Source organism: Hetaerina americana, unplaced genomic scaffold (assembly GCF_022747635.1).
Source record: "Hetaerina americana unplaced genomic scaffold, ioHetAmer1.1.p SCAF_1, whole genome shotgun sequence".
NCBI classification, from domain to species: Eukaryota; Metazoa; Arthropoda; class Insecta; order Odonata; family Calopterygidae; genus Hetaerina; species Hetaerina americana.
Window position 1 is genome coordinate 19,334,597 of NW_027286069.1, and position 15,741 is coordinate 19,350,337.

General features: G+C 43.5%; 1 protein-coding gene across 2 annotated transcripts in view; it reads left to right on the forward strand.

Moving 5' to 3' along the window:
- Positions 1 to 2,200: 2,200 nt before the first annotated feature.
- LOC139688994 (fatty acid synthase-like) overlaps positions 2,201 to 15,741 on the forward strand; it is an 86,724-nt gene continuing 73,183 nt past the window's right edge. The window contains exon 1 of one of the 2 annotated variants that reach the window (XM_071586280.1): positions 2,201 to 2,220. The gene's annotated coding sequence lies outside the window, so the exon portion shown is untranslated. Of the gene's footprint in view, positions 2,221 to 4,487; positions 4,627 to 15,741 lie in introns of those variants that run through there. The other variant, XM_071586277.1, reaches the window with a different exon arrangement.

Here is a 15,741-nt window from a genome sequence, read left to right on the forward strand (position 1 = left end):
AGATTTTCGTGTATCAATTAATCAAATTACTCGTTTCCTTTCTTATTCATACACAACTTCGGAAGATCTACGAAATCACCTAATGTGACGCACGTCACCCAACTACGCATGGCAGGAGGTGAAAGCTATTACTCTTTTATAATGGTAAGAGTGATACACAATTCACATTAAGAGAGCATCAAAACAAATGCTCAAAATAAAGTTTGATTTGATGGTCTTCAGGATCAGAGAGGATCCCAACCTATCTTCTATTCAATGCAATATTACATTGCAATGCGTATGCAATTGCGTTTACCTAATGCAAACATCTACATAATGCAACATAATAAGTTACTTTCTAAGGTATATATTACAGCATAGTATGTGTTAATTAATTGTTAAAGATATTAATTTCACTTTTAAAGCACTTGATATGCTCAAACATTTTTCCTTTCTAAGTTCATATAATATTTTAAATATTAGGTTTTTGTCTCGCCTGTATTCTTTCTTTCAAATTATTTTAGTTCTTTTTAATTAACATTTTAAATGCTCAACATCCTATTTTTCTCCCTTTTTATTTACTTTTGTAATACCGATACGTTTCGTATCGCTTTAAGTAAAACTAGTATCAGCGCTTGTAAATAAATAGGCAAGGAGTAACATATCATACTAACCGCCACCATCTGGCCAGCATGATTATCCCCATGGAAATAGTAATAATTCATAGAAGATTAAAAATGTCATTAGGAAGTCTGTAAAGGTGCGAAGTTGTATCGTTCTAGTCCAAACGCTTTTTCAGACTGATACAGCCGAACTCTAAATCTGGTCAGTCATTCAAAGAAATTGAAAATGGTCGGTGGATTATACAGTAATAGCGTTGGATACCTTTGGCTAGGCAAAAAGGACTTGCTTTTTATCAAGCAGTGAATGCAATGATTTCCAAGTTTTTCGAAAAGTTTTTATCACCTTTCAAAACTTTGCAATCGATAAGGAGTTCAGGGAACATGACCACCTTGTATGATTCGAAACGGGTGGCATTGATGCAGTGGTTTTTTAAAGGGGTGTTGTGGCAAACTGGATTGCCATAATGATACATCAGGGTTGCCACGAATTTCATTGATTCGTAGTCTCTTAGTGCTTATTAGTTTTAATTTAAGATCGGAGTTCCAAAATGGGCATTCAATCAGAGTCACAAAATACTGAATACCACTGCATTATCCTAAAGGTAATATTTCATATAAAATAACTAGTACGGTTAATTCATTATTTATAAGTATACACGGGGGCTGGGGCCCCCCTGGATAGAGCGCTGGGCCACTGAGAATGGAGGGCCTAGTTTCGAATTTTGGGGACGCCTCAGGGTACCCTCAGCTTCACACAAAGCGTGTGATTTTTTGGGTCCCGGTTCTTCCTCGGAGACCACTGGGGGCACAGAAAAAAAATTGGTTTCCCTACTCTTGTTTTACGTGAATTTCACACGCAGGATAGGGATTAGTATTAGGTGAGCTAGCTCGCCTCACTTACCAAACCAGGCTGGTTTATTGCTATGGTTTGGGTTGTGGCTATTTAAAACAGTTAATTTTACATATATGAATAAAATTATGCAAATAAATAGGGGTGCCGCGAGACCAAATTATCAAATTTGTGGGAACCACTATTAGAAAAATTATGAAAATTGAAATTTGAAAAAAAAATTTTCAAAATATTTAAGCGGTGTGGCGGTGTGATATTATTAAATACCCAGTTCCTGAGGGACAGTATCTTCGTCTTATGGGAGCCAATCCTCTGGAGAGCGAGAGAGAGAAAGACGAAAGAGGGATAAGTGGCGCGACGGCGCACACACCCAGGTCTGCACCTTAACCGGCGGTAGAGGTAGACCAACACGCCCCCCCCCCCTCTCTGCCCTCCCCCTACCCCCGCCCGCACACCTTAACCAACCCCAAGAGGAGATGCCGAGACCGACCCGCGTGTGCGAAGGGAAGGGTGGCAGGCGGAATGACCTTGTCCGCCCCGTCACTGGGTCACCGCCTTCCCTGGACGAAGACGGCGAACGCACGCCGATTATGCCCATAGCCTCCCTTCCGGTCAATTGAGTGCGGGCCCAATGAAAGTGCTCAGTTGGTATTTGCAACGCCGAGCAAACAGTCGTTTCTGGAACGTGTGTGTTTTTTCCAAGAGCCAAGACGATAGAGAGAGAGGGAGAGTCGCGGGCAGCTAAGGGAACGAGACTCGTCCGCCGAAGTAAGTAAACCATCTTACTGCGCGTGCCTAAGAGGAAAGGAATCGCAACTTCCAACGTTTCCGAGGGCTCTCCAGCGAGTGCGAGAGACTGCAAATAATAAGTTCTCACTCGTATTTTGTTGTTTTCGTCGGAGAAAGAAAAATTTGGTCGGGGTATGGGAAGGAGGAGAAAGAAAAAATATTTTGGGTTCCAATACTTTTTAAGGTTTCATCGAAGAGTGAATACATATTCTCGAATTTATTATGTATCAAGTCACCACCGACATGGTAGCCTAATGGGTATAGTTTCGGCCACGGACTGGTTGGTCTCAGGTTTGAATCTGTTGGATCTCATCCCAGGGAGTACTATACCGTGAGATTTTCAGGGCACGAGACATTTCTGAGAAACAGCTGGACACCGGAAAGAAATCACCTTTAGGCAAGGTGCATTTTAAATTACTATTAATAGGTTCCGAGTAACTTCGAGAGATGCCGCTGCAGTAACTTTTAACGTAGTCATCCATTAAATGTGAATTGTGCGCACCAATTCCAGAGAGTAAATATGCAAAGCAAATGAGTTTTACTCTTTGAAAAACTATCAATAGAGTTCAGAAAGTGATGTTTTTGACACGAAGGTAGCAACAGTTTTTCAGAGAAAAATCCTAACAAATACTTCGGAAAGTATAAAAATGATAGCAATTAGCAAGATAAATTATTTAGATGCAGAGAGAATAAGGGGACATCGCCATTACCGACCTGTCGAACAAATAGTGTAAGGAATAACATTTCATTAATGATCATGTAAAGGAAACTAAATTCCCGACTAATGGGGTCGATAATAATACGTCAATATGTGGAAAGCAGGAGGGAGTGCTGGATATGAAACCACACCGTCGCATCCATATCTTAAATTAATTTTTAATAAAATCCACTCCCATAAGTCACTTTTAACTCTTATCGCTGGCATATTCACGCTTAACTATTAGATACTTTCTCATTGACTTGATCTCAAAATCCGTCATGATAGAGATTGTCAGGGATTTATATTAAATGAAGTGAGCAATTAATGCAGATACAACTTCATTCCCTTTAGTGAACACTATTTTATGCGATTGCCAGTGATTCCAGCACGGCAATTTGAGAGGACGTCGACGCGTGTTGCCGACATCATCCGCGGGTGTTTAGCTAGAGCTTCATTTGTCTTGCAAAATGAACGAAAATCCTCATGATCTGCAAAGCCGTTGTCGAGGAAAACGAAGATGGGTTGGCAACAAGAAAACAGTTTAATCAGGTAGCACGTTAAGCCAATCTTATCCCCTGACCCAAATGAATTTAAAGCGGTGGAGTTATTAGAGGATAACACCACCGTAATTTTAAACCGAAACCGCTACTTAGATTGAACACACAATTAATATTCGACGAATGAACGGTATACAAATGAACGTCAATTTTAATCAGCGAAATTATCTCTACGTTAGCACCAAATTTCATATCACCGCGATAACATTGCAACCTTCAAAACCCACGAGACTAGCTAAGACTCCGCTCACTGCTCAGCTAACATAGCGAACAGATCGGGTGCGACGCCATGTAGACCATTGGGTCTTGTTGACATTACATAATAATAAGCCCGAGACCCTTTTTAATAAAAACCGCTCAGGTCAAGGTATGAAAAATCGTTTCAGCACGAATTAAATTGAGACTCCCTCACGGTCACAACGACGGAAAGGGTCACACGATGAGGTTAAGAATAGAGTAGGTAATGATGACCTCACGCGCACGACTTGGGTAGCCGGCTGGAGACGACGCCGCCGCCGCGGGCACAACACCTTATCGATCGCTGACCGAGCATCCCGCCTTTCCCAATCGCGAGGGCCCGGCCGCGTGGCTCGCTCGTGTCCCGACGGCATGAATAAGCGTCTCCTTCCCACCCTTCCGTTTCCGCTATCTCCCTAGTTGAAAAACCACGACGACGAACTACATTTCCTCGGCCCCGTGAGACGGCAAATGAAAGTCCTCTCATAAATATTTTTATTTCTTTCATTTAATTCGCGTGAGCTAGCCCAGACTACCTCCACTCGTCGTACCCTTCGCCGCTCTACCCCTGCCTGACGGACATCTGACGCGCCACACAACCTTCCCGAATGGCTTTGCGCGAAATCACATGCGCAGAAGGACTCCCGCCTCAGCGGTCCCTGATTGGTCCGCTGCACATGGTCTGACATCGTACCACAGTTCCCGGTAGAATAAAACGATCGGCGGAGATATTCGCTAGTCTTCGGGAGCAAACAGAACGTTGGGAAGCGTTTCAGTGTCGAAATATAACCGGTGCTGCGCTGGTAGGAGTATTGTGAGGAGACCGGGGGATATTAACCCAAGGCCTTTCCCAGCTGCCGTCGCCGCCTCTTTGAAAAAAGGGCTAGCCCGGTAAGTGAACTGGAGTGGAGGAACATTGAATTTTTACCCCCGCCGGTGTGCTTCGGCGTCAAAAAAAGTTATAAACCTCTCGCATTTAGGGGAAGTGCATTAGTGCCGGTGCACTATCTCGCACACGCCCGGTATCACGAATGGTGACATTTCGTTCTCGGTGCGCGGCAAGGCGCCTGGGTGAAAATTGAAGGTGGCCCGAGTTGAAGAAGTGGAAATTCCCGTGCTTCGTTGCATTTCGTCGAGTGTCATTTTCTTTTCGAGGACCGTGAAAATTCGGGGAGTAAATCATTTTGTGCAAACGGACGACATCGACGCCTTGAAATGTGATGTGTACAGCAGAAATGTTTACGTAAGACGCGAGATGCCTCTAATATGAGGGTTTGACAGCACGCGTGAGGGAATGGAACCTTAAAAAACGTTTGGTTGATGCATTATTACATTTTTCCGAGACGTCAAAAGTGAAACTGCGCTAGATTTTCGTGCATACCAATCCTCTTTATAGGGTGGGGTTATTATATTTTGGAAGGTTCATGATTGTCTCTACCCCTACAATTCTCCGCCGTTTCTGCGACGTTCTCCTGTTATATTTTTCGTGCATCGACATCGAAATAGAGGAAGGCGAGAAATGCATGTTGAGAAATGTTGACCCCGCCCGCCGTGTGGCTTTCATTCCGAATCGATAAAGGAGTGAAACGGGATTGGATTGATCACAGCATTTCTTTTATCGGCATTAGAAATTTACGTGTATATGTATGAATGTGATGCGGTAAGGTGATTTCGGGTATTACTAGTGTATATTCCATTAGAGAGACCAGGGCGGTTTATAATTTTAGTTACAAATTCTGAAAATTCCTTCGTCTTCTGGCCTATGATTAAAATAGAGAAAAATTCAAGATATAGCATTGCTTATGCGTGTGCGTATCATTTGTTTGTAAACATTGCACGACCATCATCATATAAACATTTCCCGTATCGTTATCCCTTTACTAATTAACAGCGTATGTTTTTCATCTCAACTGCAACATATAATTATTTTGGGACTTAAATATAAAGCCAAGAATAAGAGAACTTCAGAATTACGTAACCGAGAAGTCATAGAATTCCAAAGGAAGACACATTATGCCGCTTTTCTTCATCATTTATCTTGAAGCTTTATATTTTCTACCGAAGAAAATTATGATTTTGTGGTTGGACTGAATAATGAAGTGATAGTTAGCCCCCACTCTTTACCCCTTGCAATTAAACTTTGTGCACCCAATTGAATTGCACAAAAAGAATTAATTTCCATTCGCGATTTGCTAGGCATTCTTTGCTCACTTTGCCGAAGGGCTGATAACTGATCAAGGTCTAGGGATACCAATAAGAAGTCGAACCTAAATCTTCAAAATGAAGTTTTTTACCTCCTGCCATCTGTGAGTTGAGACAATTCTTATTGACACGTTGAATGCGTTATGACCTGTCCAAAAAAAATCACCTTTTCCTAAGACAATTGTTTACATTTGTATTTTCCCCTATTTTTCGTTTTGAACCCGAGATTATCTCAGCCAGATTTGACCATCCCTGACCCCATGCGCAATTACGGATTAAACCAACAGCGGGCTTAGGAATGAAGCCGCAAGTGGAAAAGCAGGAAGTTGGGCACAAAATTTAAGTGTTTCATTAAGCGTGTAAAAATTTCATTTGAAGCTCGTTTAGTCGTCCAGAGCTCTCCTCAAACGTTCCAGCACGAAGCTCACGGTTCGATCCTAATCCCATATCTTTAAGCAACTGTGGATTATAAAATTATCCCATCCAGAATATGATTTGAATGGCAAGGCGCTTTCAGATTTCCGTTCGGTTACGAAACAATTTCGTTTTTGTTTGAGTTTTAATTGAAAAGCTTAACTTGACAAATAAAAATGAATCAATAAAATAGATTTTGCTCTAATTTTATTCACGGTGAAAGCTGTATTCTGTGAAATTTTGCGATCCCTCATGAAAATACCCCGATCAACCAAATGTAATCGCTCTCTCCTCCACACGAACTGGCTTAAACTTTAGTTCCCTCTGTGTATATATTTTTCAAACCCCAGTTGGCTCCGTTCTAATTTTCTTCAATTGTTTTTCCCTAAGTTTTAGTTTCTGATAAGGGTAAACTCCTAAGGCGATCACTTGCTCGGGATATACAAAATTACGCGAAAAGAGGGATATCTACGCCAGTTTGGTTGGTTCGTTGAGCAACGCGCTCGCCGTCAGACGAAAAGGTAGTGAGTTCGAAATCACAGAAATCTTGAGGTATCAATTCCCTTTGGACATCTGCTGAGGATCGAATGCTCATTGGGACACGCAGGACGGTAAAAATGCCCGATAGAGAAAACAACCACGTTCTTCCCTCGTAGAAAAAACATTGAAAATTAAATTCGAAAGTGTCTGTTTTGCAGCAAGCTTTAAAGTAATATCATATCTCAATAACATGTAAATCACTAACTAAATGCAATAATGGGTTGATAATTAATATTGGATTTGAAGCATTTCGATCTTGGCCGAACAATTCTCCCGAATTAAGCAAATTTGTTCTTTGTCTCTAAACAATGTGTGCGAATTTAATCACTTGTCAACCCAATTTGTACGTAACCTGTGAATAGAATATTGGCTTCTAAACAAAACGAAGAAAATTGTAAACAAAAATTATGTGCCAGGCTCGGAAATTCATCACATGCAATGCAAGAACGCTCAAAATGGTCATAAAAAAACAAATGACGTTTAGAAGAGAGAATACGAATGCGATGTCGTCAATTGGATCATGAATAAACTAAACAATTGAATGTCGAAGATGTCTTCCAGCACGACCATTGTCACTACCGCCCCTTTCTTTTAGCCATGACCGGACGAGGCCCTCTTACCGCTCAAGCAGTCAGCCATCCGCTTTGATTTACCGTTTTACATCCTCTTCTTCCTTCTCGCTCATCCCGAGACTCCCAGCCCTAGCTCGATCGCCTCGCTCATTTCCACTGTCATTTCCTCCCGTTAGCGAATCCCCCTCCTTTCCAATTCTTCCCCTCCGAAGGAAAAGGGGCGCCAATGACGGTGGGTGGGCTACGTTCCCCCCCCCCTACTCGAATCGGAATTCCTCTGAGCGGCAATGGGGAGGATAAATCGGGAGAAGGGGGGATTGGGGTTGATCGAATGTTACTATTCCGAGGAATCAATTTCGACCCAAGAGTATTTTTTTCTGTATTTCCGCCGAGAAATATGAAGGTCGGAGTTCACTTCGTGCATTGATGGTGCGTTTGTGCATTTTCGCGAGAGGGAGTTTTCCCAGGCAAATGTTTCGGTGCGATATGACTTCACTTGGAAAAATGCTATTAGTATGTACTACAGCTGTTCGCATGGCCCAATCTCCCTCGTCCCATTGCCAGATTATAATAAGTGGTTTACCCAGTTCCACTTTTAAATTGATTTCGTCCAGTCAAGTCAACGATTGGACCCTCAAGTTTTTCTTTCCCCAGTATTCTTTTCTTGGAAGAAAAAACATCACTCAAATTTTCATTACTCATCAAAATTTCGGGAATAGCTTACCACGGCTATAATTAAAAATAAACCAGAAACGCCCTAAATTAAGTGGACAAAAAATGACGTTTTATTCACTACTTTAACCAAATGTCCATAGCTTTTTCGCGAAATGATCTATTAAAGGGTTATGACTGCAAGTAACGTCCATACAGACGAAAAAAATTAGATAGTTAATGTTGTAGCTGGCGGAATCTGTTGACATAAAACGTGCTGAAGTGTATAAATCTATTTTGAAAAAATAGAATTAGCAAAGCGCTGAGATTATGAATGTCATCTAATGTACGCCGGGCCAGGTTGCCCTTTGCAAAAAAATTATACTTTTCCTAACGCATGAGCAAAGCACACGGGATGGGCGTTTACAAGGCAAATGTTCAAATAAGTGAAGTTACTCCTGGCGTCTTAATTGTAATTCTCCACTTTGGCAGTCGATTACGTCTTCTTATCTAATGCGGTGCGTCTTGAATCCACAACGTTCATTCAACACCCCGTCGTTGGTCAGCGCACTCAATGCTTAGCTACCCATTTGTTTAAAAGTGATAATGTTCAACTGTGCCAGCTGCTTTTCACACTTGTTGCTCTCTTGTCTTCCTCTTCTCAACGTCAGCCTCTTAGACAGTAACAGCATTATCATTGATTATACCCCAGCTTAGGATTGCTACTTAAATTAAAAACCGTTTTGCAATGGGTCTCGAATCTCACTTCGTTATTCTGTAGAAGTCGGAATAATGACTGCAGTCTTGGCAGCGGAAAGTTATATTTCATCTCGTAAGATTAGACACTTTATGGTCGACTCCGTTTATGCCAATTAGAGTTAACAAAATGCCGTATTTGAAATGCCGTTTGCGCCATTCGCGAGACTCCAGCTACAAGACAGGAGACTCAAGATACTAAAGACCCATCAAGAACGGCCTCTATTTACCCTCAGCGATAGTACTTCTTTTCATCGTGGACGTCACGAGTTCTCCTGTTGTGTTCGCATTCTCTCCCTAGGTGTGAGCAGACAGTTTCAGATGAATGGTATGCGCGCGGTCGACAATTTTTGTATCCATCTCCAATTCGTCCCACTTTGCAAACCCACATCAAAACCTAGCAGAAGAGGATCGGCAATGACGTAGGAATACGTCATTGCCGATCTCTATCGTCACTGACGTAAAATTGGGCTTTTCTAAAAGCAGATGAATCCACAAACATAAACCTGGACGAACGAATCGTTCTGCTCGCCAAATCAAGCGCCGGCGGAAATATATCATGTGAGGGGGGGTTTGGCGGATAATTGGCACGGAGAGAAGGAGTAGTTGCATCTTCAACACTATAACCGTTGCGGGAATCAGCCGCGTTACCGACGTGGCTACCAACTCGGGTCGCGGGGAGAATGAAAGTCATGGGAAAGCAACCCTCCCCCTGCCAGTTCCGTACAAGTAGTAATTCGGGGTGACGACCCACAGTTAAGGTCACCCGCATCATTATGGATAGTTGGGTTATTTGGTAGAGGTATATCGCTTTTTATGGAATGGGAGAAAGAATGGATGAAGGGAAACTCGGCGATGAGTATCAGCCTACGCAGTTAACTAGATGCGCCATGGGGTCACATAATTTAACGACTGATCCAACGGACTGCGTATTCCGCTTGAAGTGCTCGCTACACGGTAGTCGCCAGTAGAAGTAGCATTAATAGAATTAGCCAGTACACCAACTATATGCCTTCTGATATTTTCGCGATCCGTTTTCCGCCACCCTGGCATTTCTCCGCGAGCTTTCTTCCTTCCCGACCTCGCAACCCTTTTTTCCCCACACTCCCCAAGATCATTATCCCCCACCCCCTCCCTTCTCTTACCTCAATTCCCATCTCCCTCCTCCTCCTCACCTCACTTATCTCTTCCTCTCCCCCGTATCCCCATCCTTTTCCCTACCCACTCCCACCCCTTCTCTCCCTCTACCCACACTTCTCCCGACCCAACTACAAAATTCATCGTTCTCCCCTCATTCATCTCATCTGACCATTCTCTTCTACCTCCCCTCCCTCCCTCCTCGTGGAGGTCGAACTGTAAATGAGAGGAATATAAAAAAATCTCCGTAGGACAACCGCTGATGAGAGCGCTCTCTGGTCCCGGGGGGGACGTCCATGGTACTTACCCACCCACCGCTTGGCGTGTTCGCTGGCCGATGTGCAGCCTCCGTGAAACGCTCCCGCGAGGAACCGGCGTCGACTCCTCCGGCCTCGCTCGCGCGGGGGGGCATTGACACTTGGTTCGGTTCCCCTCTGTTTGGGTCGACTCCTCCTCTCCCCCATCCTCTCTCAAACTCCTCCTCCTCAGTCTGAACCCCCACCCCGTGAGGAGGGAAGAATAATGGGTGAAGTTGCGCTAATTTCTGGGTTCAGACCGATACTATCCCAGAAACGAGCGAGTTATCATGTTAGGAAACGTTCCCCGGATGTAGGAAGAAGAACTACGATGACATTTGGAATTCAATCGGACGACCTACATTTACATCGCATTCATTTAAGGATCAATCGAATCATTTGACGAAAGCCGTTTTAAAATGGAAGATGTGGAGCTATTGGCTGTTAAAGAAATAATCTCAAGGAAGAAGATCCTAAGGCCAATAAAAATAATTACGAAGAACTCCTATACCGGTATTTCGGTCACACAGGTGACCATCAACGGGGAGAAAATCAAATAGGGCACTTGAACTAAGAAGAGGAATGTGCACAGGCACCGTCCAAAGTCAAGTGGGTGTTCAGGTCGGGGGGTATGCCCATGAGCATAAATCTATTGATTGGAAAAAGCAAAGCATTCACAAAGGCTCTTTTGTGTGTGCATGTGAAATCAATTCATCTATTTTTGGAGATTCTTTAAGTAATTTTGCATAGAAAAATAAATAACTCTGAACGGTACATAGGGTCCTAAAGTTACGGAACCTGATCTCTCGCTTTAAATGATTCACGCAGCTGCAAAGTGAGTTCAAAGGAATGAAGACGACAGCTGTACAAAGAGGAAGACAAATCAAAAACTGCGATAAATGATACGGTTTCGATGGATATTGGAAATACTGAATGGAGGAGACGTTACTCAGACAGTTGAGAGATAAGACGAGGGCATGATTAGCGGGTAAAAAATGAACAACAGAAGAAGGAAACGGTCGCAAAACTTCCGTTTTTGCCTGGTCGTGTTTAAATGACCCTGATGTTTATCGAAGAGTCCACCTCGGCATGCAGTGTTTGTCAGTGGCCTTTCTATTTCTCCCCTTTCAGTTTAGCCTCTTGCGTGACCTTCAACATAGTATGCAGAGTCAAAAAAGCCTGATTTCAATGTTGTGACAGAAAAATTTGACTCGTTCTCCCATTTAAAATAATCCAGCCCTATACTCCTTTCACCTCTTATCAATTTTAGTAATAGCTCCATACGTGCTCTTCCATTTCTGAGATTTGTAAATCCCTTGTTTGAATGTGATCGAACGTAATCACCTCTCGGTGATTCCATGTATCTCAAAACTCTCCTGATAAACATCTGTTTAGTGATTCGACTATCTTCCATTCTCTAAATGTAGCTGAAACGGCGTAAAACGCGTTTCATATTTAATTATCAGAAGATCTAGCACATATTCTTTCATTTCCAGGCCATTACTCATCATATCCATCTATTTTTGTTAACCGTTAACACCTTAACTATCCCATACATACCGGGTTCTGTGGACAATGGAGGTGAGGGGTGGAGAGACCTAGTTATAAAAATTCCCCATTCAAAGCAAGATAGTGGATTTCTCAAGACCATTTTTCAGATAGAAAATTCTCGCGCAGAATAAGGGAAAGCACCCTGCCGTATCCTCGATGGAGGCTGAGTTCGACATTCTTGGGGACGTTGATACGCGGGCCTAACCTCTCCTAATGAAACCCCGTTGGGCAAGTGAGTGGGAGAGGAATTGGTAGGCCGGACGGGAGTGGGTGGATGGATGTATGGGGTGGCTATTCCCCGCCGTCTCGTCAAACGCGAAAGAAAGCGGCAAGTGTGTTACTGTGGTGGTGCGGGAGACGATTCTCCTTTGTCATCCAGTTGAGACAGCTTGCCTTGGGTCTCTCCTCTCGGCCGACCATCCCTTTCTTCTCGGCTATCCTTCGATCGTTTGCACACACACACACACACGCACCATTTAATCCTTCCACCCTTCTTGTCCCATCGCCACCGTCCCCTCCTATTCCAGTCAGAGCCTTTTCTTGTCCACTTGGCACCGCGACCTCCAGCGGCGACAAAAAAAATTAAGGAACAAGAACGTCCTGTCCACTACTCCGTCTCTTTCCCCGAGCCTTTCTCTCCTGGCCGTGCTGGCCGAAGAAGACAAACGGATGTCTTATCGCCCTGGAAAGCGGCCCTCGGGCCCATGAGACTCATCTTCGCACGGTCTGTATCTACATATTGCACCGCTAGCCACCGCAAGGGCGTCCGCATTGAGGACTGTTGACAAATACACAATTAAATTCACCTACTAAGAGTTTCGAACATTGGGGGATACCGAAAAACGATGCTCACGGTTTCAGCCCAAATTGATAAGCCGAGGGTAGTTCTCTACTTGTGCTAAATCCCTTCACCTGTGTGATTTTTCGGTTAACAGATCTGCCTGGGATACCACAATGCGATACATCTATCCCATCCACCCCGTTTTATGAATTTCTCTTCTTCTGGTAGGTAAACATAAACTGACCAGCTATTATTAATTATAATTCAATAATTACGAGTACTGTCTAGTTTTTGTGAATCTGTGACCTTATAGAAACCAAATTGTAAAATTGAAACAGACATCTCAAGAAAAACTAAACACGCATTTTAGAATGATGCTTTGTGTAGTTGAAATGCGTGTATAGTACATTACATCAAGTCTGTCGGTGTAGTCTGGGTTTAGAGTACTCGAATATGTCTGGCACTGCCCTGACTCCACTTCTTAGTTAAACGGCTTTAGGAGTGGAAGAGACGGGGTAAAAGATATTGAATTGCTCGGAGCGGGAGCTGAATCCGGAGCTCCTAAGACGTTGGCTGAGGGATCCTACTGACCACCTTCCCTACTCTCCAGTCCGGAGAGTATTTTTTTCCTCGGTTATCTTGCGAGGATCTTTTGGGGGGGTAAGGGAGGCTGGGAGTGAAGGACAAGAGGGGAAGGGAGCGTCTTTGATTGTGAATTTCCTGTTGTCGTCGACCCCGCCTTCCACTCTCTTTGTGTCGTTCCGATTGTCTCTTCATTCCCCCCTTTCCATCCCCCCCCACCATGCCTCAAGACCAATCCACAATTCTTCCTTTTGGCACGAGCATTCACGGCACCAAATGGACCCTCGCGGCTTCGTGTGCGAGGCGACGCTGTATGTTTTCAACCTCTTCCCTTCGATCTCATTCTCTCTGCATTCCTCCCCTCTAGAACCCTTCTCTCCCCCTCCTAAGCCCTCCTTTTTAAAACACTCCTTTTGTGCGTCGCCCTCCACCCATCCTTCCTTCCCTCCTCTCCCGTCATGAATCTACTTCGCGACGTTCCTTCTTTGCGAATCAACGGTTGCAATGATGATGCAGTGATTGATGGACGCCGTCGTTTCAACGTCTTGTGACTACTTGCCCATGCGGGAACAGTGGAGAGACTGCCGTGGGCTACCCTTTTCTCTGTTCATTTTTTTATATCTACTCCGCGTGCGGACCTCGATTATTTGGACCCGCTGCTGCGTCCACTGTCGCGCGACATTACCCCCATTAGTATTAGCCCTCCCCGAGTATTTATACGTTAACAAATGTCGAATTCGCATCAAAAGCAGAGGCGGATCTGCATCCTAAGCAAGGGGAGAGAGTCAAGCCCGTCCTTCCCTTGAGAAAAAAGTTTTGAAATGAAATTCAAAATGAATTTGCTATTAACCCCGTGATTTTTAATGCGTACCTTTCGTTCCCAGAGATTAAAACTGTCTAATGCAGGGTGCGCGGTTCGGTCTCTCAAATCATAGCGTATATTTTAAATTTTTGCACAATTTTCAACATTCTTTGCAGAAAAAAAGGCGTTTTCGTTCACATATGGGCGATTCCGGGTAATGTATTTGGGCAAACTCGTGGCTAAAGTTTTATTCCGTGGTTAATTCCTCGATTGTCAAACCCAACCTTTAAGTTGATTAATGTGGATGGATATTACCTCTATTCTTCATGAATTAAGGGAATCTCATACCCAACAAAAATTCATTTGATTAGCGTGGGTAGGTTCTCTATTTTTTATCTGCGAATTGAAAGAGATTTATTTCCTGGAATTTTTTCCCTATTGTAGTAAAAGTGTGCCTTGGAAGAAAATGCGCATCGCATTATTTAACGGGGGCTTTATTTTTTTTGTGATTACCCCCTCCTTTCTCATTCGCCTTTGAGAACGGCGAAAAATCGCATCTTCCCTTTAAATGAAAAAGAAACCCCACTCGTGTTCTCTCGCTCGGAAACCAATTCACTCGGATTTTTCAAAGGAATTGCGAAGTCGCCATCCCGACGGTGATTGGTTGATGACTGTTTCAATCGGAGGGAATGCTGGAAGGTCACGCAAAAGAGATTGTAAAGCCATAGCTATTGCCTCATTTAATCGTCGTGATTGCTCGACTCCCCCATTTAATGTCGTTTCCTTCGGTGATCCCTGATCGAAGGTGGTTGAGTCAGTCGAATAAAATTAACTTGAGAGTTTAATTTTATGATCAGGATCAGGTCACGGTCAGGATTAGGCTAATGGCCAGGATCAGATTAGGGGCGCGAGGATGAGGGGAAAGAATCCTTTTCCCTCACCCATCTTTTCCTCCAACAGCCGCTCCTAAAATATTTTGCCATATTTGTCCTCGTAATCCTCCCAAGTGAAACTTGACAATGCCACAATTTGCAGAAACCGCGGTCGTTGAATGTGAAAATTCAGCGTGAAAATTTCCATAGTTGTTTGTTCCATTTCCATGGTTTTTAGAAATGTTTACCAAGTGGCGCTTTACTCACTAAGTTAATCGGATTTCATTTCAGCTTTTCATTCTTCAAACTGGATCGTTGAGATTAGCGGTTGACTCGTCGTGTGTACCGATTTCAACCGTGTTTTGACTGTCATCTGATCCTTTTGTTTTGGGGATATATTAAACCTACTTGTAAATTAACCTAGCTAGTACCTACGGATTCGATCACTGTTTAGAGAGATTTTTCATACATTTGGTTCGTTACACATTCTTCCGCGCGTGAATTTTTTAATTCGGCATTGCCAAATTTAGAGACGGCTATCGGCCGTCGAATCGGATGTCAATTCTTCTTCCTTTTATCTAACAAGTCATTTGTTCTACTTGGGGGTCCCACGTATGCCTCTACACTCCTTCATGACTTATCACACTTTTCCGCACCCCTTAACATTAGAGTTTTGTGTATCGTGACTTATGGCCGTAATTAAGTAATTTCGTCATTGAGGTTAGCGAACTCCTGAGAGCAACTTGTTGTTTTACGCGAACTTCCCGTTCTGGGAATACCAGAACTGTGAGCAGCTATCATCCCGGTAGTAGTAAGCAAAATGCATTCGATTATTTTGATAAACACGACT